Below are 21480 nucleotides of genomic sequence, written 5' to 3' on the forward strand. Positions count from 1 at the left end.
TTCGTGAGGCACTCCAAATGAGCGGATGTGGTTTCTACTGTCACCCATTAGGGCCCAGACCCCAGAGGTTGCTCCCAGCTCCGCTCCCATCAACAACCCATAAATCAGCGATTCGACAACCAGTGATGTGGGTGTAAAAAGGCCATGTTTCTTACCATAAAAACATTTCAATAAAGATGACAATACATAACTAGTAATTCAATAATTCATCATCATAAAATTCATCAAAATGTCATCACAAATTAATATTTACATATGTGTTCCTCCTAATATCGTAATCCATCAGCAGCAATGCTAAAAAACGTTGTTTTCCCATAAAGATGTTATCTATTGCTCCAGCACTAAGGGGCCTTCTGTCTCGCACCCCCCAAATGAGAAGCAGGCAGGCGCAACCCACCTGCGTCCTTAAAAGATGAGCTCCTGCCATCTGGTCCTTGTCTGCAACCATAGGGACCCACTCCTCCAGCACCAGGCTGCCTAAGGGGGGGTTCGTAGAGTATAACCAGGGGCTGCAGCCCCATGCCCTAGTTTGTAACATTACAAAAAGGGGTGGTGATGGACGGAGCATCAGAACCAATCAAAACCCTCACACCCAGTCAAAAGATCTGGGTTTGATCCATCACCGTTCTTTAGCCCACTCTGCCACCCCAGTTCAGACATGGCTATATGCAAATCAGTCTGACCCTGTGCCTCATGGGAACAGTCCAGGCCGAACTGCCAAGCCATGCCTTCCCTGGACCGGAAACAAGCTTCCGAGGACCGGTTTCTGGCATTCCAGCCGTCTTCAGCCTGGCTTGCTTGAATCCAGTGGCAAAGTGAGCAAGGGACTCACGTAGCCAGTGTCTAACCCAGGGTGGTGTGGAGTGCAAAGAAACGAGGGATTTAGGCCCAGATCCTTGTACTGGGGTGAATGTATGACATTGTTCTACATTCTGTCCATCAACTGTGTTTTTTGCAATTTCACCCCGAGTGGGCTGGGTATGCTCAGACGTGAGTCCCAGGATCTCCACACCACTGGAGTCAAGCTATCCAGGCTGATGAAGGCTGATAGCCAGAAACTGGTCCTTGGATGCTTGATTCCGGTCTGGGAAAGACATGGCTTGGTAGTTCGGACTGGACTGTTCCCATGAGGCACAGGGTCAGAGCTGATTTGCCTATAGCCAGTGTCTAACCCAGGGTGGTGTGGAGTGCAACAAAACGACGGATTTAGGCCCAGATCCTTGTACTGGGGTGAATGTATGACATTGTTCTACATTCTGTCCATAAACTGTGTTTTTTGCAATTTCACCCCGAGTGGGCTGGGTATGCTCAGACGTGAGTCCCAGGCTCTCCACACCACTGGAGTCAAGCTATCCAGGTTGATGAAGGCTGATAGCCAGAAACCGGTCCTTGGATGCTTGATTCCGGTCTGGGAAAGACATGGCTTGGTAGTTCGGACTGGACGGTCCCAATGAGGCACAGGGTCAGAGCTGATTTGCATATAGCCAGTGTCTAACCCAGGGTGGTGTGGAGTGCAAAAAAAGATGGATTTAGGGCCAGATCCTTGTACTGGGGTGAATGTATGACATTGTTCTACATTCTGTCCATCAACTGTGTTTTTTGCTAGTTTGTAACATGGCGCCTTTCCCTCCAGCCGGTGTACCCATTTCCTCTGGGGTGAGCTTACCATCTACCCCCTCAGTGCTGGCCTAGGGAGTATGCAGGACTCCTCCTCTTAACAATGCAAGGCACTCTATTTGGCCTCCTTACCGCCACCACACCTAGCTGGACCTACATCTACAGAAAACCTTAGCTCTAAGGGATAGGCGGGTGGGAGATTTGCCGCTGTCAGCGTATTACGGGGGCGGCGCTGGGAAGAAAAGAGGATGAGTGCCCGAGCAATGCACCATAAATAGGCCACCATCTACTCCACCCCCCTCCAGCACCGGCACCGATCTGAAATGACGTCATGGACCTCTGACCCGGAAGGAATATCTGCCCTGGTCACAGAGGCCAATCAGACCACCAAGAAGCACAGGGGCGTTGCCAGGACCCCGGGGTTCCATGCCCTAATGGCGCGCTTCTTTAAGGTACGCGCTCTTCCATAGGGCCCGGACCCTAGAGGTTGCTCCCAGCCCCGCTCCCATCAACAACCCATAAATCAGCGATTCGACAACCAGTGCTGTGGGTGTAAAATGGCAATTTTTATTACCATAAAAAACATTTCAATCAACATGACAATACATAACTAGTAATTCAATAATTCATCATCATAAAATTCATCAAAATTTCGTCACAACTTAATATTTACATATGCGTTCCTCCTAATATCGTAATCCATCAGCAGCAATGCTAAAAATAATTGTTTTCCTTTATAGATGTTATCTATTGCCTTCGCACTAAGGGGCCTTCTGGCTCTCACCCCCCAAATGAGAACCACGCAGGCGCAACCCACCTGAGGGCCCCTGCGATCTGGTCCTTGTCCTCAACCCAAGGGACCCACCCCTCCACCACCAGGCTGCCTAAGAGGGGGTGGGGTTCGTAGGGCATAACCAGGGGCTGCCGCCCCATGCCCTAGTTCGTAATGTGGTGCCCTTGCCTCCCAGCGGGTGTACCCATTCCCTCGGACTTGAGCTTACCATCTCTCCCCCTCAGTGCTGGCCTAGAGAGTATGCAGGAGGACTCCCCTTAACAATGCAAGGCACTCTATGTGGCCTCCTTACTGCCATACGGGTGACAAGGGCCAACCGGCCCTTCGCTAACCCCACCACAAAACAAATTCTGCACGAACGACCATATGCCATCAATCCATGAATCAGTCCCAATCTCCAACAGGTGCCGGCCATCGTGATGAAACATGTGGTCCACCCTCAGTAACCTGTGAGGTATGTGACATAAGCGGCCCTGACCCACACACAGCTTGGCCAAATCCCCATTCAAGCGTCTCACTGACACGATCAAGGCCCTTGACCTCAACCCGGGCCCCCATCTCTGCCGTGGAGTCATGAAGGACCACGCAATCCACGCCCCAGGGAAGATCCTCCCTGACCACGCCAACTCTGTCAGCAACACTTCTCTGACAGGATGACGACTCAGTTCCCCCATGCTGTTTCTGCCCAAATGAAGGATGATTGAATCTGGGGACTGGAGTCCCTCGTGTGCCCTCGTCTCTTCCACCAACTGCTGTAGCTGACTGAGCAAGAGGCCTCCAACACCCGCCAAAGAAATGACATCCCATCCAAACACGCCGGCTTCGACTTACGCCGCTGCTGCAAATGGTAAGCGACCCATCGCACAAAAGAGTGTCCCAACACCCATATCACCTTAGGTGGCATGCTACTGTAGAAAGAAAAGACAAATATAAGAATGGAAATGCACAAATTGGGTCAGCAATATTACAACAACTCAGGACACACATAGCGCTTGAAAGAGGAAGAAGACCAACGACCCACGCGCTTAACTTCATCAATGGGGAAACCCGCTCCTGCCGCCAAGGTCGCTGCCCCAATTCTAAAGGAGTTTTTGAATAGGGCTATGAACTGATATTTCGATAAACACCCTCCATTTTCATGTACAAAAAGGTGGTGCAGCAACCCATGCGGGCGAACCACCAAGTATGCTGTCATCCTATCCACTGGACACACCAGGGCCCCGGAGGCGAGTTACTGGCGAATCGTGGTCCCTTTGGCCAAAGGATTTGTCTTTGATCTATGCAATAGGATGGAAAGTCTGCCCTGCTCTAATTTTACATCTTGCCAGTGCAGGCCACCTGCATTTTTGGATTTTGAAGTCCCCACTAACTCGCCTACTCTGAAAGCCCCATAAAAAGCTATAGTGAAAGCTGCTAGACAAGAGAAATTTTTGGAGATAAATATAGACTAAATAGGCACTATATTCTTTGTCCAGCCGGGCAGTTTTATTTTCTGATAAACAGTTTTTACAAAGAATCAAGTGTAATAACAGCAGGACACCAGCCGATGTCCAACTAACACACTTAGGAAAGGGACAAACAAAGAAGGTTGGAGGCAATTTAAACAGTCTGTGTAGTACAATTCACAATCAGACAATATTGATTGCACACTATTGCTAGCATCAAATAGCACAATTCACAAACATATAGTGTGACAAGGTCGACGACGTTTCAAACCTATAACTTATTCTAGGTTCATCTTCAGGACATCAAATGTATGCCTTCTTTTTAAAAAAGTCACAATTAACTTTTTAGCCCATACTGCAAGGCTAGTATGAAGGCCAATTGCCTGGGCGATTTTTCCCTTGGACGCGGATCGCATTGACGGCCCGTTCAAAGCAACTTTACGCATCCTTCCCTATCAGTTGAGGTAGTCCTGTTGTACATTCGGCGGACCAATTTCTTAATACCCAGGCAATTGGCCTTCATACTAGCCTTGCAGTACGGGCTAAAAAGTTAATTGTGACTTTTTTAAAAAGAAGGCATACATTTGATGTCCTGAAGATGAACCTAGAATAAGTTATAGGTTCGAAACGTCGTCGACCTTGTCACACTATATGTTTGTGAATTGTGCTATTTGATGCTAGCAATAGTGTGCAATCAATATTGTCTGATTGTGAATTGTACTACACAGACTGTTTAAATTGCCTCCAACATTCTTTGTTTGTCCCTTTCCTAAGTGTGTTAGTTGGACATTGGCTGGTGTTCTGCTGTTATTACACTTGATTCTTTGTAAAAACTGTTTATCAGAAAATAAAACTGTCCGGCTGGACAAAGAATATAGTGCCTATTTAGTCTATATTTATCTCCAAAAATTTCTCTTGTCTAGGGACCACTGTCCTGTATAAAGATATAATTCCCTAAGGTCCCTAGCATACTGCTTCCTTGGGTTCCCTGTGTGTAACAAAAATGATAGTGAAAGCTGCAGCAAAAAGGGTCACCTCATAGGCAGATGAGCACACTGACTGCAGTGCCTATAACATCTCCCCCAGAGTGTGCACTCTAAGGGGCCTTTTACTATCTTTCTTTGGACCCTCTAATTTGGACCACCCTGCTAAGGCCTTCCTAACAAGGAAAGAATTGCCTGCATCGTGCATCCCTCTGAGCTTTAGCATAAAAACTAACAGCTGCTAAATGAGCCCTTGCGTAAGACACCATCTGCCCTGGTACCGCAATGCTTGCAAAAAAGCATACATGGCCTCAGGTGAGAACCAGTCCACCCCCCCGTTGCTGCACAAAGTTCCTGTAACTCTTAAAATGGTGCTGGTACGCCTGCCGGGTGCGCTCGCTTAGCGAGGCACCCACTAGCCCTGCTAACGCGGAGCTTCAATCTTCCACAGAGATCTCGGGAACACTGTGTTCTGGTCCGCTGCCTGAGGATGAAACTTTTGGAACTCCTGCAACTTGGATCGAGACAAAGTGCCAGCCACTTGGTTATCAACACCTGGGATATGTGCAGCTCTAAACACTAGATTCAACGTCAGGCATAACAAAACCAAATGTTTCAACAGCCTCAACACCTGACTACAAGAAGCCCTCTGCCTGTTGATGGCCTCTACCACTGACATGTTGCCAGACCAAAAACCCACAGATTTGTTATGAACGAAATCGGACCACACTGTGACTGCCACCACAATAGGGAACAGCTCCAAAAAGGCAATGTTTTTCTTCAGCCCTCTTGCATGCCACATCTCTGGGCAATCGTCCCGACACCAGAGTGGTCCAAAACTGCCCCAAAACCAACACTGCCTGCCCCATCTGTGTACAGTCCTAAAGCCTCACTGGTAACCGGTGGCCATGACCAGACAACCTTTCCATTAAAATCCTGCAGAAAATCACGCCACTCCCTCAAATCCTCTCTCACCTCAGCTCGCACCCTGGTATGATGGTGCTTCTTTGTCAAACCAGACATTGCTCTTGCAATTGATCTGGAAAAGGGGCGACCCATAGGAATGATGCACAGCGCAACATTTAACTGGCCCACCAATACCCAGACCTGATGTAGTATGACCATCGGCCCAGAGCAGAGTCAATTACTTGCGAGAATGCCTGCACTTTGTGTAATGGCAACCAGCACTCGCCCAAAACCGTGTCAATCTCAATCCCCAAAAACGCCATGCATGTTGCTTGGCCCACTGTCTTACCTGGTGCAAATGGAACCCCAAATTCCTCAAACATCGACACCAGATCCCCTAAGGCCATCCCACAGACACCCGAGGATGCTGGGCCCATGACCATGAAGTCATCCAGATAATGCACAATATCTCTGCGACCTGTCCTAAAAGTGAACAACCAATGTAACATTAAACTGAACAGCCCGAAGTACTTGCATGAGACTGCACACCCCATTGGCATACATTTTTCATAGAAATATTGCCCCCCAAACTGGAAACCTAGTAAATGGTAATCATCAGGATGCACTGGCATGAGCCAGAAGGCTAACTCAATGTCAGTCTTTGCCATGAAGGCATGTAGGCCAAGGTTGCGCAATTTTTCCAAAGCTGTATCGGATGAAGAATAAGTTACAGAGCAAAGCGCAGGGTCAATAGCGTCATTGATGGAGGCACCTTTAGGTGCCGACAAATTGTGTATTATTCGGAACTGGCCCAAGTCTTTAGGTCTCGTCCTTTACCATTCCGAAGGAATGGGAAATGGCTGAGAATTCAAGTGCTCGAACTGATTGTCAAACCACCGCTTTTTTTCGTGGCGTTTTCTTCGAGTGCACGTACAAGCACGCGCTTTTGGCCCATACACTTTCATGGCCATCTGCTCCTCAATGTCCCTCCCACCCTTCGTCAGGCTAATGGCCCTCCCCCCTCCCCCAGCACAGAGCGCGCATCGCGGCCGCACAGCACATCAAAGGGCTTCTCCCAGCGTGTGCTGTGCGGCTTCTCCTCCCCTAATTATGTGGCCGGCCGTACTTGTGTTTCCCGGCCGCTTCCCGGCCACTCTTGTATTTAATTAGCAGCAGCAGCATTTCTCCTGCGCCAGGCCACATCAAAGGCTCTGTGCCACTTTCACCCACACAGCAACACTTACAGACACGCAACGCCACTCACACCCACGCAAGCCCACTATCATCCACGCAACGCCACTCACACACGCAATGCCACTCACACACGCAACGCCACTCACACATGCAACGCCACTCACACATGCAACGCCACTCACACACGCAACGCCACTCACACACGCAACGCCACTCACACACGCAACGCCACTCACACACGCAACACCACTCACACACGCAACGCCACTCAGCCACGCAACGCCACTCAGCCACGCAACGCCACTCAGCCACGCAACGCCACTCAGCCACGCAATGCCACTCAGCCACGCAACGCCACTCACACACGCAACGCCACTCACACATGCAACGCCACTCACACACGCAACGGCACACACACACGCAACGCCACTCACACACGCAACGCCACTCAGCCACGCAACGCCACTCAGCCACGCAACGCCACTCACACACGCAACGCAACTCACACACACAACGCCACTCACACACGCAACGCCACTCAGCCATGCAACGCCACTCACACACGCAACGCCACTCACACACGCAACGCCACTCACACACGCATCGCCACTCAGCCACGCAACGCCACTCACACACGCAACGCCACTCACACACGCAACGCCACTCAGCCACGCAACGCCACTCAGCCACGCAACGCCACTCACACACGCAACGCCACTCACACACGCAACGCCACTCACACACGCAACGCCACTCACACATTGTGGGTGCAGATTGTGGGTGCAGATTGTGGGTGCAGATTGTGGGTGCAGATTCAGAGTGCAGATTGTGGGTGCAGATTGTGGGTGCAGATTGTGGGTGCAGATTGTGGGTGCAGATTGTGAGTGCAGGTTCAGAGTGCAGATTCAGAGTGCAGATTGTGGGTGCAGATTGTGGGTGCAGATTGTGGGTGCAGATTGTGGGTGCAGATTGTGGGTGCAGATTCAGACTGCAGATTCAGGGTGCAGAGTGTGGGTGCAGATTGTGGGTGCAGATTGTGGGTGCAGATTGTGGGTGCAGATTGTGGGTGCAGATTCAGAGTGCAGATTCAGAGTGCAGATTCAGGGTGCAGATTCAGGGTGCAGATTGTGGGTGCAGATTGTGGGTGCAGATTGTGGGTGCAGATTGTGGGTGCAGATTGTGGGTGCAGATTCAGAGTGCAGATTCAGAGTGCAGATTGTGGGTGCAGATTGTGGGTGCAGATTGTGGGTGCAGATTGTGGGTGCAGATTCAGAGTGCAGATTCAGAGTGCAGATTCAGAGTGCAGATTCAGAGTGCAGATTGTGGGTGCAGATTCAGAGTGCAGATTGTGGGTGCAGATTGTGGGTGCAGATTGTGGGTGCAGATTCAGAGTGCAGATTCAGAGTGCAGATTCAGAGTGCAGATTGTGGGTGCAGATTCAGAGTGCAGATTCAGAGTGCAGATTCAGAGAAAACTCAGCAGCACCACCACCATTGCAATGCAATAGGTCTCGTTTTAACGCAAATTTAAGCTATAGGCCTTGTAAATGACAAAGCCTTTTATTTATGTTCCAAAAACCAGAACGCAAAAATAAAGGGCATTATCATTTACAATGCTAATAGTTCAGACTCGCGTTATTGCGAGACCTATTGCATTTCCAATGCTTGTTTTTAAGTACCACCTCCAGCGGCAAGTTGACATAGTCAAGCCATGGGGAGTTGCAAACAGGCCAGCTATCCTACCCAGCGTGCCCTCTTTCTCTAAATTCTGTGATACAACCTGAGAATTGTCCTATACAGATTCTCACAATGCAAAACCGGGGCTACCCCTTGAGCTGGTATGCAAAAGCCTACGGAAAAACGTTGATACAACAATTGGGCCGAATTCCTATTGGGGCACTGGTTCAGCTAGAATAGTATCCCCTCAATTTTTACCGGGGTGGGCAATGCCTCATAGAGATGATGCCTTGGGATCCCTCCCCTTATACTTGGATTTTTTGATACACTTGAATTCTGGGTGGGATGGGTGACCGCAGAAAGAACAGGTGTGTTTAAATTTACACATGCCTGCAAGCCGTGTGCAGATTTTTCTGTTGAAAGCCCAGCAGGACCCCTTTTTCTCACCAGATCCCCCTTGAGTCTGAAAGGACTGCTTCATAGGTGTCTTATTATTCACATTTTCCAACCAATCTCGGGGTCCTCCACTTTGGCTCATCTGAAATCCCTGTCATAATCCAACCAGGCCATCCCACCATACATTGCATGTGCCTTCAACATTTTATTGGAGTAAGAAAATAAAGGAGCAGCCAACTCATGCCTTTAATCCACCATCACTGTGGCAAACACATTAAAACCAAAAAGCCACTTGGTGATTGATGCCTCCACCCTAGGTTTCCTGTCTTTGAAAGAGCTCTCCTTTTTTCCTTCTCCTTTACCTCTACTTCCATCCTTTTAGGCCGTATCAATGAAAATATATCAATAAAGACTCCCTTCCAGATTTTTTCCTACACCTCCGCTGACACATGAGAAGCTAATTTACCAGGTTTTTAAAGCAGTGTATCTTGACGACCGAAGGCTTTATCCCCACCATTGACAGTCTTGTCTGTGGTCCCTGCCACCTTACCTGTTGGGGCAACTGTGGCTGTACTGGCTGGAGCATGGGCTGCCTGACCCACAGCCAAAGGGGCTGCGTTCGTGTCTTCCTTGCTTTTAGCCCTATCTATGAATGAAATCTGCCTCTGTAAATCAGCCACTGTGCTCACTAAGTCTGACAACGGCGCCCATGGTGCTTCTGAGGTGCTACTGGCCAGGCCCCCGGTTGCCGATGCCATAGACACTAATATGCTGGTCGTCGGCCCCTGTGCCCCACCTGCGAGGCCCTTGGTCATCACTGGGGCAGGCGGTGTGCTTACCCCCTGTGATGCACCCAGGGCTGGCACCCCTACCTCCAAATGCACAACCTGTGTCTCTATTCTTTGACCCCCAACCCCGGAAGGTGGCACCGGGATACCGGATGGTACTTGGGTATTCTCACCCTAGTTAGACAGCACTCTGTGGCTGGTCCCACTATTTGGTACAGCCAAATCGCCACTTTTATCACCCGTTTTCTCCATACTTGGACACAACCTAGCTTTTTCTGCTACTGGTGGGAATGCTGCCTTAGGGGGCACCCCTGTCCTGCGAGGGCGATCCCCTTCTCCTAACGCCGGCTCAGTAAACTGAACTGGCCTTGCCAGCTCATCATCGCTATCCCTATCGTTGCCCAGCTTAGCCAACACCAACTTGAGCAATTTTGATAACTCAGGGTCTTTGTCCTTCCTCTTCCCGAACCTACCCCCTTTTGCAGGCATATTAGAAATGAGCATGCCCCCGCGAAGCAAGAAATCCCACCCAGGTGAGCATATCCTCAACCGGGAATTCAACTACCCGCTGCCACCGCCTATGTCCAATTCCACCTCAAAAAGGACAGATCCATGATAACTGCCACCCCCCCACCTTCTGTGCGAACCTTGCTGGCTTTATAGTGCCACAAATCAGGCCAGTGACATACGATGCGCCCGAACAACCAAATACAACCCGATGTTCCTTATCGACGAGCAGTATCTTACTAAGGTTGTGCACGACTACAAGGGGGGAGCAACAAATAAATGCAACACATAAATGCTATAACACGCTCCTCCAAGTGAAACCTTAAACCAGAGTTGTGGGCAACAAATAAATGCCAATATGCTCTACCCAGCGACATGCCTAACGAGAGGTAGGAGAGAAGGCGGGAAATGCTTTCCCGCGCACCACCACCGCGCACCCTCAATCACCGCACCGAGCAGCCGAAGGAGGAGGATACGAGGGGGTTACTTTACATCAGTCCCCGCCTGAATTTAATTGAACAACCAACCTCCCCCGGCGGCTGCCCAATGCAAAAATCGAGGCCCCCTCCCCTTACCTCTGAGTGTTCGCAAAAGACACACGAACCAACAAGCCCCGAGAGCACACAAACTACGCGTGACAATACAGTTTGCTGCCGGGTACTGAAACTGCTACCAGGGCCTGTCCTGGTCTGGGTGAGTGAACTCTAGCCCTAGTGGTTCCCGGGCCAGCTGACGGCATGAAGGTCCCATGAAGAGCACTGGCTCCAGTCCCACATCCTCGGACCAACGCCACCTGCAGAAAAACAAAATGAGAAAGAAAACTGCTCTGATGAGATTTGCCACGGTCAGCGGATTCAGGGGCCGGTGCTGGGAAGAAAAGAGGATGAGTGCTCGGACAACACACCCTTAAATAGGCCACCGTCCACTCCTCCCCACTCCAGCACCGGCGTCGGCCAGAAATGAAGTCATGGACCTCTGACCCGGAAGGAATACCTGCCCCGGTCACGGAGACCAATCAGACCACCAAGAAGTACAGGGGCGTGGCAGGGACCCCGGGTTCCGTGCCATTATGGCGCACTTCTTTAAGGTACGTGCTCTTCCAGAATGCTAGTTAACAGAAGTAAACATGCTGTATTTCTTTAAAAATGTTTCCTGTCCCCTAACTTTCTGCTTGACTGATTCTTCTTATTGTTGCCTCTACCAGATACCTGTGAGGAACAATGTTCTGTCTACAAGCTTGTTTATTTTCGTCAGTGCTCTTTACTTATAAGTTAAGTTAAACAATCCTCTTCCTCAATTTCGTGCCCATGCCATAGAAACTGGAAGTAGGGGAGTGGGGGGTGCTGAAATACCTTCAAAATAACTATGATGGAGTTCAGAAGTGAATGAGCAATAAACAGGACCTATTTTTTTCATATTGTCACATTTGCTGTACATTGAAAGACAGAGGTCAAATGTTGATGGGTTTTGGAATTTAAAAATGCTACAAAAAATGTAAATATTGGAAAATTAACTATACAAAAATGTCAGAATACATCAGAATTAGGGAAGCACAAATGAAGAATATTTTTTCTAATTCTGAAGTGTGGTGGAAACAATTATTTTAATAGGAACTAAATAAATCAATACACTAGATGATGCCGGATTCCACACATTATCATTTGAGCGTGGCATAGTTTTATCAGTAAATGTAAATTTCTGTGCAAATGTAATGGTCTTTTCAATTGAAAATGTGTTTGCTGTAACAGCAGTGAGCTACCACATCATGCATATTCTACTCTATGAAACACCACTGCATGATACTCTACGACACTCTACACCATGCCACTCCCTGGCACGCAACTATACACCACACCACTCTCTGCCACTTCACTCTATGACACTCTTCTACTTCACTCTATGCCACTGTGTGGCTCTCCACTCAACGATATTCTACTCCACTTTATGACTCTATGGCACTTCACTCTACACCACTCCACTCTATGCCACTCCACTTTACGACACTGTACTCCACTAGACCCCACTCCACTCTAAAACACTTGTCTCTGCTCTACACCACTATACTCCACCATACAGCACTCCACTCTTAGCCAATCTATGCAACTCCACTCTAAGACATTCAATTCCAATGTACGCCACTTCAATTTATGGCACCTTGCACCACTCTATGCCCTTCCATGCTATAACATTCTACGTCACTCTATGCACCTCCACTCTATGACACTCTACTTCACTCTGTACCACTTCACTCTATGACACTCTACTCCACTCCATGCCATTCTACTCCACTCAACTCTACGCCACTCCACTCTACGCCACTAACTTTTCACCATGCTGAACAGCAGCCAGGTTGGTGTACAACATGGCTAAAACACATTGGCAAAGCCAATAGCTCTCGCATAGGCAAGAAATAATGGCTTTGGCAATGTTTGTTCCCTTTTCTGCCTTCCTCTCTCTTGCTCTTGGTCCAAGTCTGATGATGCAGAATACGTCCTGGCCTCCCAAAATAAGTGCAGGTGTCCACCAAAGAAACCCCTTGCTCATATAAAGCACTGCTAATAGGCATTAAGGGATAACTTAGGCACAGGCCAACACAAGTTATAAGCTCTGGTCCGCACAATTCTGATCTGTGGGAGAGCTTGAATTATAAACCAAAGCCCATATTTATCATAGATTTGAGTCACTCTTGCGCCACGCAAGGGGGCATAAGGGTGAAGCAAAACCTATGTGAGATCCACCAAACCATGCAAGGCCACCGTGTGTGGCCCTGCATGGCTTGATAAATCTAGAGTAATGCAAGGCAGCCCAAATCGCTACTTTGCGTTATTCTGCCCCATGGAGGTGTTCAATCGTTGGAGCGGGGGTGTTCCCACACTTCCATCCATGGATTTTGGCGCATTCTCCGATTACCATTAGTGCAGGCGCGGCCTGTGCAGGTAAGAGAAGTGGGGTGGGGGGAATTCGACGGACGACGACGAGGGAAACAAATTAAAAAAAATAAAAACATGTTTTTTTAATTTTTTTTATGACGTTGCCTTTGTTGTCATATGTTGAATCCCCCCCCAACCCCTCCACTCCGCTCCCGCTCTTACCCACACAAGCCGTGCCTGCATTAGTGATAGACCTGGGAATGCGTCAAACTGCTATGCCTCCCCAGGTGAGCCATAACAAGGTGATATCTTTTTTTCTCGTCCTTTTTTCCTGTTTCTATGTGTGCTGCAGTCTGCACCACACATAGAAAGAGGAAATTGCCTCTCATGATTGTTTTTGTGCAGGAAGGTGTTCCTTCCTGCACAAAAACAATCCTGCCTACAACACAGGCATCCTAGCACCTTAACGCAAGGGTGCCTGCGTTGGCGCTAGGCAGCCATAAGTGCGCCTGAGCAGGGCAGGAAAGGACAGGGATGCGCTGTATAGTAAATGCAGTGCATTCCTGCCCTTTCCTTCCATGCAGTGCAGTGCAGTAAGGTGGCTTGCTTCATTGCACCTTGCGAGAAAGATTGATAACTCGGACCCCAGGTCTCCCACTTCCAATATCAAAAAAATGAAGCAACTAGAAAATTGCGTTTTGGAATGCACTGTGTACCTCCGTGGGAATTCATGTGTATTCAGCACTGCTGTTAAGAGTTTATTTTGGTAAGTCTGAGTGACAACTGAATTTATTCAGATGACCTTAGGAAAAAAAAAACAATTGCTGTTTATCCGAAGGCCATTAATTGCTTGTTTTGTCAACAATACATTGACTTCTGCCTTAAAATTAGCTGATTATTTGATTGGGTATAAGCCATCTGCTGTGGCAGTTTACAGTGTCAAGTTGTTCAAAGAGAGTGAGATGCCATAAGCGGGCTCTGCAGTGTTCTAAATTAATGTTCCCACCCTTTGTCTTTGGGCGGCCGCTGTATTTTTCTGTCAAGCTGTTACTTTGAGGGCTATTGTTCCTCTTGCTCTTTTCACTATAATAACATTTAGCAGCTGCCAATCTCAGATCCTCGTTTATGACGGTGTTTTTTTATGATTACTGTAGGATGAGTGGCACTGGCATTAGCTTTGTTGCTCTTTTACTTGCGCTAAGTACCGTATGCTCGTAATCAACGCTGCAGTTTGCAGTTCTTAAAACCGTGTTTACACATCGAGTACAGCTTGTCCTTGGACAATGTGCATCCCCACATTTCTATTTAGTGCATGATTAAGTTGTTAAGCTTGTTGCTCTGTGGTTGCGAATTTTCGGTAAGTATGCGGAAGCAGTATACTTGGAACTTACAAAGGGGTTTGGCTGCCAATTTATTAAAGCGTGAAAACAAATGTAGAAGCTAATAAGTGTTCTTTTATTCACTGAAGTAAAGGGCTATGTGTTTCACATACTGTCACACGCCTTGGGAGGATTTGTGGCCTAATGGAGGACAAGCTGGGGAACCAGGTTGGAGTTCAGGCGTCCCTAAAATATCCTGTTATTCTGGGTAAACCATGTAATCTCCCCAGGCCTTTGAAAATGTACCTGACCTTGTGTAACATAATCTGGTGCTCATGTAATGCGCACTGGCCGAGTTTGTACTATACAAACTTAAAAAATAAACCATGTAACACCTCAATAAACTATTTAGTGAAAATTCCTGATTTGCAGGCAATCTAGATTACCCAAAATCTGGCAGCATTGTAATTGGGCCTGGTATAGTAGCTGCTGGTGTTCCTGACAAAGTCTGACACGACTTGTACAAAGAAAAACAAGCATTGGCTTAGCCAATAGATCTCGCCTTTGGGACCTTATAAGTGTTTATCCATGCAACAGTTGATGTTGTGGCACCAAGGATATTGTGCTGCATAACTAAATACATATAATAATGTCCCAAAGGCGAGACCTATTGGCTATGTCAATGCTTGTTTCAATTACTTACCGATACAACTTAGAGAATAAAAAGGCACTTGTAGCTAGATGGCGCTGTGTCTACACAATGACGTGGCCACTAAATCGTAGCACCATTTTTTGTTTGTTTCTTTAGCCATGCTGTCGGCTAAGCCAATGCTTGTTTAGTTAACGAATGAAGACTCCACTGCACAGCCATATTAGTTTAAAGAACAACAGTTGAGCAATTTACAGTAATAAGCATCTACCTGTAGACCACAATATATACGCCATGAAATAGAAAGCAAACTTCCCACTGTTTGTCAATCTGACTCCCAGTCAAATGCTAGAGAGTAGTAAAAGAGTGCCTGCGAGACTAATGAACTTATGGAATATGCAAATTAAGAGTCTTGGGTTGTCTGACTGTCCCAACATTAGTTTTAAAAACTGAACTTGCACCATGGTTTATTTTGCTTGTACCAGACTTCCAGGTTATTGTACCAATGCCAGATAGTCTGGTGGAACCGAGTAAGGTATCAAGGAAAAGATCAATTGGACGATCTCTAGAAGTATGCAGGCAGAAAAAAGGGATGCCTTCTAGCGTTGGGCGTCAATTAGGCAGCGCTCACCTAGAAATGCGATTCAGAAAAGGGGGTGGTGATGAACAGAGTGTCTGAATTAAGCAGACCACTCTTACCCAGTCCAAAGATCAGGGCTTGATCCATCACCGTTATTTAGCTCACTGCCCCATCCCAGCTCAGAACCTGGCTATATGCAAATTAGTCTGTCCCTGGCACAGTGCATCATGGGAACAGGGCAGACCAAACTACCAAGCCAATTCTTCACCAGAAAGGAGACAAGCTTCCGGGGACCGGTTTCTGGCATTTCAGCCGTCGTCGGCCCGGCTTGCTTGAATCCTGATGGAGCAGTGAGCAAGGGACTCATGTCTGAGTATACCCTGCCACACCTATAGTGGCCAAAAACGATTCAGAAAAGGGGGTGGTGATGAACAGAGTGTCTGAATTAAGCAGACCACTCTTACCCAGTCCAAAGATCAGGGCTTGATCCATCACCGTTATTTAGCTCACTGCCCCATCCCAGCTCAGAACCTTGCTATATGCAAATTAGTCTGTCCCTGGCCCAGTGCATCATGGGAACAGGGCAGACCAAACTACCAAGCCAATTCTTCACCAGAAAGGAGACAGGCTTCCGGGGACCGGTTTCTGGCATTTCAGCCGTCGTCGGCCCGGCTTGCTTGAATCCTGATGGAGCAGTGAGCAAGGGACTCATGTCTGAGTATACCCTGCCACACCTATAGTGGCCAAAAACGATTCAGAAAAGGGGGTGGTGATGAACAGGGTGTCTGAATTAAGCAGACCACTCTTACCCAGTCCAAAGATCAGGGCTTGATCCATCACCGTTATTTAGCTCACTGCCCCATCCCAGCTCAGAACCTGGCTATATGCAAATTAGTCTGTCCCTGGCCCAGTGCATCATGGGAACAGGGCAGACCAAACTACCAAGCCAATTCTTCACCAGAAAGGAGACAAGCTTCCGGGGACCGGTTTCTGGCATTTCAGCCGTCGTCGGCCCGGCTTGCTTGAATCCTGATGGAGCAGTGAGCAAGGGACTCATGTCTGAGTATACCCTGCCACACCTATAGTGGCCAAAAACGATTCAGAAAAGGGGGTGGTGATGAACAGAGTGTCTGAATTAAGCAGACCACTCTTACCCAGTCCAAAGATCATGGCTTGATCCATCACTGTTATTTAGCTCACTGCCCCATCCCAGCTCAGAACCTGGCTATATGCAAATTAGTCTGTCCCTGGCCCAGTGCATGATGGGAACAGGGCAGACCAAACTACCAAGCCAATTCTTCACCAGAAAGGAGACAAGCTTCCGGGGACCGGTTTCTGGCATTTCAGCCGTCGTCGGCCCGGCTTGCTTGAATCCTGATGGAGGAGTGAGCAAGGGACTCATGTCTGAGTATACCCTGCCTGTTCATCACCACCCCCTTTTCTGAATCATTTTGTCCACCATAAGCGTGGAAGGGTATACTCAGATGTGAGTCCCTTGCTCATTGCACCATCAGGATTCAAGCAAGCCGGGCCGACGACGGCTGAAATGCCAGAAACCGGTCCCCGGTAGCTTGTTTCCTTCCCAGTATAAGAATTGGCTTGGTAGTTTGGTTTGCCCTGTTCCCATCATGCACTGGGACAGGAACAGACTAATTTGCATGTAGCCAGGTTCTGAGCTGGGATGGTGCAGTGAGCTAAAAAACGGTGATGGATCAAGCCCTGATCTTTGGACTGGGTAAGAGTGGTCTGCTTAATTCAACACTCTGTTCATCACCACCCCCTTTTCTGAATCATTTTGTCCACCATAAGCGTGGAAGGGTATACTCAGATGTGAGTCCCTTGCTCATTGCACCATCAGGATTCAAGCAAGCCGGGCCGACGACGGCTGAAATGCCAGACACCGGTCCCCGGTAGCTTGTTTCCTTCCCAGTATAAGAATTGGCTTGGTAGTTTGGTTTGCCCTGTTCCCATCATGCACTGGGACAGGAACAGACTAATTTGCATGTAGCCAGGTTCTGAGCTGGGATGGTGCAGTGAGCTAAAAAACGGTGATGGATCAAGCCCTGATCTTTGGACTGGGTAAGAGTGGTCTGCTTAATTCAGACACTCTGTTCATCACCACCCCCTTTTCTGAATCACCTAGAAATGCAGCAAAGTGCCAGTGTTACCTTTCTCCGTAGCTGAACTGAAGGCTCCGTCTCCCCATGTGTTAATAACCAGAGGCAAAGTTGCTGATGCTGTGCTGCAGGCTGCCGCGAAAATGCAGACAAGACCGTGAAACAAAAGCATACCGGAGACTTCTGTGCACGCAGCTTACAGATGCAGAGGCTGTGAGCTTGAGTCTTCACGTGACACCTCAGCCCTGAAGACAAGCGCGAGCGAGTCCTAGACATAAAGGAAGGTCCAGTCCAACAGCCAGTAAAGAAAGAAGAAAGCGCCACTGGTGCTCTAAGTGGCAAAAAATTATTGCTGAGCCAACAAGGCAAGAGTAGGAGTTAGGGTACGGCGATGAGCCGTATCTTTGAGGGATGAGTAATGGCGCGTGGTGAGCAGAGCAGCAGAATGTTTCCTTGAGTGTTATCTAATACAAACTCAGGTTGTTAAAGAAATGATTGATAAAGCAGAAGCGTGACAGTAAAACTGGTCTACTTAACTGGCCAAAACGGACAGCATATTGAGATATTTTAGTGGGAAAGAAGAATAACAACCCTAGTCAAGCACTCTTGCTGGCATCCACAAGAGTGAGCAGTGGCGCAGGTCATCTGTTTTCAATTAACACGCCTGCTGCTGCTCGCTCCTGCAAGGTGGATGCCAGCACAAGCACGAGTGCTTGAAAAGAGATGACCAATTTCTAAAGGTCATCTCCTAGAGCAGCGCATGCCCGCTGCCTAGGCAAGACCTAAAAAGGTGGGGAAGCTTTGTTTTTTCAAAGCGGGTTTTGGAAGCAATAGAGGGCAAAACCAACAGCGGGTGCAACAAATTGGGAGACATGGGGGTGGAAGGAATATGAGGGGCACTGATGGGGGAGTGCAAGCAACATGAGGAGGTGTGGGTGGGGGAAAGCAACACAGAGGGCATGGATGGAGGTAAAGGACACGGAGAAGGCAAAGTGGAAAAAAGAGAGGGAGCAAATGGGTGAAATAGAGCAACGTTGATTGGGAGAAGCACAGAGGTGAGAAAGCAATGCAGAGAAAGTGGCATCAGGAGAGAAGAACAGAGCGTGGCAGAGTGGGTGAGAGAAATATATAAGGGAGAGACCTGAAAAATGTCTGCGCTCTCATGGAGGGCTTGAAGAAAAATAAAAATGTAGCACCTGAAAAGCATGTAGTGGAAAGACACAAGAAATACTTCCATACTCTAAGGGAGGGGCAAACACGAGAATGGTAAGGAAAGCCCTTGCAAGCGAATGAATATGAAGCAAGCAAATTAGAAAGACAATAAAGCCAACTAGAGGTAAGCAATGGGCAGACCCTAAGTCCACTGGATTCTAACAATACATCTGGCAACAGACAACGCCTGCGTAGAGACTTGAAAAGACAGTGTATAAATACATATGCAAGGAACAGCCACATAGAAAGTTGTTAAGGAAAAAGCGATGATCTAAGTAATCATCACTTTAAAGGTGATCCTATCAGCCTCATGAAAGGCTCTCTAAAAGAGATGTGGGACTGTTAAACACATTTGAATCCCAAATTTGATTGTTTCTCCATTTTTTTTAACTTGCAGCGCAATTTCAAGCACCTCTAGCTCAAGCCAACAATTTTAATTCCATGGCCAAACCACTTTTTGTCTGAAACTCGCCTCTGGAACCTGGTGGTCGAAGTGAGCGGTATCGGAGGGGCAAGACATGCCCATACTTTTTTAGTTTAAGGAAAACAGTTCCCCTACTTTCTGTGAAAAAAGAACTGTCCTGGGACAGTTAATTCTGAGAGCTGGTATGCATCAGCTGAGTTGTAAGGCGAGGTGTAAGGCAGGGAGTGCTGTGAAACCAAGGGAGGGGCAGACAGTTAAACAAGCCTTCTTGCCAAGGTTCCTATTTGCCTGAAAGAAATGCAAATGTGAACAGCGGGCCAATCTGCAAATGTAAAGGGTGCTTGGAAGCTGGTATTGGCTTTGGTTAATGGAATCACTTGACCCTTTAAGATGGCATATTTTTTGAGTGGTATTGGAAAGGAGCTACCAGCTGAGCTGTGAAGTTTGTACTTTTTAAAGGGATGTAAAATAGGCCACTGGGTCGCTGGGCTATAGAGGCCTGTATACCGCCCCTACCTATTTTCTACTGCTCCAACCATGATTCAGCTCTGTGGCTCTCTGGTTACAGACAAAGACCTCTGTAGAGCACTAACTAATAGAGGTTTCATAAAGTACCCTTAAGAGGCTTGGTGGATGAGTATAATACGCAGTATTTAGGATCGGGGGCAGGGTGCACGGAAATAAGGACGCATAGTTGAATAAAGGGCGAGTGGATGGATGGCCAGATGGATGAATGGATAGCTAGATGGATGGATGTATGTATGTATGTATGGATGGAAGGATGAAAGGATGCGTGGACCAGTACTTAGGCTAGACGGGTGGGCTAATAGGTCCTTAGGATTGGTTCTGGGACAGATGTATGTATGGATATCTTGGCGGATGGCTGGATGGATGGCACAGTTCTAACCATAGGCGAGTGGGCAAATAGATGCTTATGATAAGTGCAGGGACAGATGTATGTATGTATGTAGGTAGGAATGTATAGATGAATTGAACGATGGTTGGATGGCGCAGTCCTTAGGATGGATGGGTGCAGGGCTTTAAGTGGGAAGGGTCTGAGCACCGGCAGTTATTTTCAGGGGGCCTCGAAATGGGTCTCTATCGGGCTCTATTTTCAGCCCTCGCAAAGGTAGTCAGTTTTCTTTTTTATTATTGGACTGCAGTGAGAGCATGCACATTGATGTGCGCATGCTCATTTTGCTCACTACTGAGAAGTGGAGACATCATGCTAGGTGAGCCACGTTGTAGGTCGAAGGGAAATCCTTTAAAGAGTGTGTTTTCCAAAGGAAGGATAATTGGATGCGATTTTCTTAAGCACACATTGCTAGTTATCTTGATTTAGACCACGCCCATACTTGAATATCCCACACCCCTTTAAGACGTTTACCCTGCCCCTTTTAGAGCACCCCTGGTTTCTTTTTCCCACTTAAAGCACTGACTGCACCATAGTAACAAAGAAATGGACCACGCTTCCATTTCAATCTACAATAGCACCACGTTTCTTAATTTGCCATCAATGCTGGCAGCTTTCAACCACAGTGCAAGAGTGTATATCAGCACGAAGATTTGTTATCCACAGAAATGTTGTGTGATTTGCATAGCTGTCTGCTGGAACACTCATCACCAAAAGGTATTAAAACATGCAAATTTGCGATTAAAACATATACCATACCATAAAGCGCTTCATAAATGGGCCCACTGCCACTACACCACCCTCATCCCCATCCTTGCTTAACCTTACAAAATCAAAGAAAGAGCCCCAGCAAACCTGGTAGAGCCATTATAGCAATAGAGGGACTTCATTTCAACAAGTGTCTGCTGGAACGCTCAGCAACAAAAGGTATTAAAACATGCAAATTTCTGGATAAAACATATACCATGCCATAGAGCGCTTTATAAATGGACCCAGTGGCACTACATCACCTTTACTAGCTACACATGTGCACGTTACAATTGTCCGTGTTATAATCAGCAACATACCCCCCTCCCCTTGCTTAACCGTAC

Source organism: Lissotriton helveticus, chromosome 1_1 (genome assembly GCF_964261635.1).
Source record: "Lissotriton helveticus chromosome 1_1, aLisHel1.1, whole genome shotgun sequence".
Lineage (NCBI taxonomy): Eukaryota > Metazoa > Chordata > Amphibia > Caudata > Salamandridae > Lissotriton > Lissotriton helveticus.